Here is a 4,093-nt window from a genome sequence, read left to right as displayed (position 1 = left end):
TTCCTTACTTAGCTCTGCCTCAAACATGCCCTGTTTGGGATAGACTAATATCCTGATCTTGGCAGTAGGGCCCATTCATTAGCAAGAAAATCTCACCTTCAAGGATCTCTTATTCTGTGTTCCTCCTTTTCTAGTTGAGGTCATTTACAATCTAAAACAGCTAAATAAATGCTAAATATAGTTTACGCAGAGTATATGAATACCCAACTTTATTGAATACTTGACTTTTAATATGTCATCCCTATCAAGCCTCCAAGACTACTAGGCAAAGCAGTCCTACAGAAAAACCCTGATTTCAATGTTCCATGTGTGACTGTGTCCACGTGATCATAATCCTGAAAATTTTGGCCCATTCAGCATAACTTACAGTTAATATTTCTCTGTTGAATGCAGCAAAGAGACACATGGGTCTCTGTTCAGCATGCTCCCAAGATTTCTAAGTCACATGGGAGAGAGCTCTGGGGAAGGTGCTATTTTGGGAAGTGATATTCTACATGGATGGGTAACTAACTATAACTCAAGGAGGTTCAGGATGCATTGTTATCCTAATGATTTAACAGCCCCCACAGTGGTGGGGGCTGTTAAAGTAGGGGGCTTTCACTTGCCATGGCTGTCTACTTAATATTTTGTGTGTGATCCTAGGACTTCTAGTAGTCCCACATCAAAATTACAAACACCTACAGCACATTTTCCACAGCCACAATGTCTCCAGAATTGTCATAAGCTCATCCAATTCCTTGAAGCACCTAAGGAACATTCGCTCTAAAATTTATCTTCTACTTTTCTGTCTCAAAAAAAAAAAACACAACTGTGTAGGAGTTGCTGGATTTAGTTTTAATGGTAGAACTGGCTGTAAAGAAAGAATGAAATTTCAGCTGTATATTATTTTTTTCTTTACATATTTTGAATGCTGGAATTCTGATCCTGACACAGAACTGACCTAGAAATTTCTATGCTTTTCTACAGTCTCTCTGTGGACCACATGTTTTTCACTGAACAGTAAATAAACAATGAATGATGATTGTGGGTTAGAAAGGCATAAAACACAGGTTCGATCACAGTGAAGAAGAAATCAGCAACAAATGGAAATGTGTGTGTGTGTTTGTTCAGAGCAGCAAAAAAAATCTAGAAATAAAGTGAGTCTTCAAGATTTAGTATGTGAACAGTAGACTATCAATGGAGATTTGGAACTGAGATATTAGAAATTCAAGAAGGAAAACCAGTAATTTAAACAAACATATTTTTCTGTACATTTAAAATTTGTAGGAAAGAGAAAGGACCTTCTAACCTAGAAAATACAAGTATTGACCTCATATATAATAGAGGAGGAAAAAGTCCAGTCTAGGCAGTAGACTTGAGTTGTGAGCTAAACCCACTTAAACAAAAAAGGTTTTAACAAAGGTGAATAAAAAGAGGACCTACAGGGAGGAAAGGTCTGTCATAAATATAACTTGTAGTAAGTTGGGGCTATATTTGAGTAATGAAACTTACTCAGACCTTCTAGAACATGAGAGCTGAGGGAAGACAAATGTTGGGAAAGGAAGAAATGACAGAGCTCACACCAACTCTCACCAAAAACTTGAAGGTCCAGTCTTTGCAACAGTAGCAATGTGTATTAAGACATGTAGAGAGAAGATACTCTCTTGGAGCTAGTTTGAGAAAGTATTTTGGAGCTAGTATTTGGAGAAAGTATTTTGGAACTCTTTTGGAGCTAGTTTGAGAAAGTATTTTCTCTATGGAGGTGTGATTTGTTTATTTAGGCTCTAATTCCTCAGAAAATTTAATTGTTTTTGAATTGTGAGGGAACTCAAATTACTTTTAAAGTGTCACAAGAATTTAGGCATGTTACAACGCCATCATCTGGTGCCCCATTGTCCAACACTTTGAGCAGTTTATTTAAATGAGGAAGCTGCATCTACTTTGAAATGAGAGATAGAATCATGAATGAATCTCACCTTGGTATACCTTGTGGTCTTGTAATTATGTGATGTCCTGAGGAGACCTATGTCAAGTTTCCAGGGCAACAAGATATGCTTGTAACTGTCTTAAGATTGTGAACTACCTGATTTTTCTTTCAAGTGGGGTGTAACAAAGAAGCAAGGGTAAGGATGGTAGCCCAGTGTCTTTCTTTAAAGCAAGTAGCACCACCCTCAGAATGACCATAGAATTGACTCTGAAGTCCATTAAGTTAATAAGACAAAGACGAAAAAGAAGGGAAATAGTGTCCCTTAGAAGAAGTTCAATGTTTCTCTCCACTGTTCTTTAGTTTCAAGACTCACTGAAAGTTACCACATTTTAGAATAACTTATTGGCTGTACTCATGGATAAAGCAAAATGTCAGTACAGTCTTGTTTCTAAAGTAAAACATTTGTCTTTAGCTTCTTCAATTACCACCTCTGTGGAAATAGACTGAGAAAGCCAAATACATAACTCTCATGAACTCACACAAAAGTTGAGGTTCACATGATCAGATGTACAATTTAGAAGTATATATGGGGCTACAGTATAAAAGATGAATTGAATGGGAAAAGTAACTGGCAGGGATATCAATTAGTGAAAGAGAGAGGATGAGGTTCTGAATCAGAAATTTCATTATCCTTTGTATGTGCACATACTTTAAGGATTTGTTCTAAAGTTTCCTCAAGCTCTAAAATTGTCCCTATGTTCACATATCAAATAAATGAAGCTCTGTGGAGATGGCTGAGCAAAATTGACGCTACTCATGCTTTTGTAGACTTGAACCATGTGCTTTGGGCTCCCCTGCCCCACCTCAGACTATAGTACTGCTCTGTGAGGTTCAATTTCTTATAAAAAGCCTTTCCATTCTCTGGTCCTCTAGTCCCTGTAAGTCTCTCTCTGCTCCCCACCCCCAAACCCTCCTTCCCTTCTAGCTTTCTCCAACCATCTGAAATATTTCTTTCACATATGGAAAGTAGTGCTGTACATAGAATGTTGTGGTAAAAGTGTTTTCTGTTGAGATTTTACTACTTTTTAAAATACTGCCTAGCGATTAGTAGCTTTTTAGGCCTACTTAACTATATTCTAGTCTCTCTTGGTCACCAGTAACATGATATATGTCAGCATTTTCTACATAAAAAGAACCAATAAGATACATAAAGATATACATAAGAGGTGATTTATTATAGGAATTGGCTCACATAATTATGGATGCCAAAAAATTCCCACCATCTGCCAACTACAAAATGGAGAACCAGGAAAGCTGGTGGGGGTTTATATGCATGATTCAGCCTAAGTCCAAAGACTTGAGAACTAAAGAAGCCAAAGTGCAAGGGCAGAAGAAGAAGGATATTCCAGTTCAAGCAAAGAAAGCAAATTTTCCCTTCCTTCACCTTTTTATTCTATTCAGGCCCTCAACAGATAGAATAATATTCATCTACATTGGTGAAGATATCTTTACTCAGTCTACTGACTCAAATGCTAATCTCTTCTAGAGATATCCTCATAACCACACTAACAAAAAAATGTTTACCAGGTATTTGGGAATGCCTTAGCCCAATCAAGTTAACAATTAAAACTAACCATCAGAATAAGAATAGGAGAGTGCTTGCTTTGGCAGCACAAGTACTAAAATTGGAACAATACAGAGAAGATTAACATGGCCCCCACACAAGGATGACATGCAAATTTGAGAAGAGGAAAACAACTCATTTATCTTCTCTCTGTATACAGACCCACACATCCATCTTTTTGGGAGAGTCACCTTAGATTGAGTTGACTCAGGCATTGATTGCACACCCATCAAAAGTAGGAAGTTAAGAGCAATAGTAATGATCATATTACAACTTCTCACAATTCTGATATTTAAAAATTGCAATGTTTTACAATGAATTAGTCATTTGTTTGCCACAGAAATCCTCTGTAATAACTTCACTGATGTGGAAACTAGGGCTTAGAGAAGTGGAGTCTTCTGCCTACTGTAACACAACTGAATGTAACAGATCTGGGATTCAACCTAAGGTCTCCTAGGCCCATTCCTGGTTCTTTCCCCTCCTTCCCCTGAGATAAATGTGTAGACATGAAGTCAACTGAGCATGTTTATCATTTTGAAATCAGGGTATCTTTTACACTTTGT

General features: G+C 37.3%; 1 non-coding gene across 1 annotated transcript; it reads left to right on the top strand.

Moving 5' to 3' along the window:
• The first annotated feature begins 3,561 nt into the window (after window positions 1-3,561).
• LOC123821229 lies at window positions 3,562-3,673 on the top strand. Its single transcript, XR_006786080.1, has one exon. It is a non-coding gene; the product is annotated as a U6 spliceosomal RNA (small nuclear RNA).
• The last annotated feature ends 420 nt before the right edge of the window (window positions 3,674-4,093 follow it).

Source organism: Phyllostomus hastatus, unplaced genomic scaffold (assembly GCF_019186645.2).
Source record: "Phyllostomus hastatus isolate PE091 unplaced genomic scaffold, TTU_PhHast_1.1 phas_contig_38, whole genome shotgun sequence".
Lineage (NCBI taxonomy): Eukaryota > Metazoa > Chordata > Mammalia > Chiroptera > Phyllostomidae > Phyllostomus > Phyllostomus hastatus.
The sequence above is the reverse complement of the archived record's forward strand: the minus strand, read 5'-3'. Positions and strand labels throughout refer to the sequence as shown.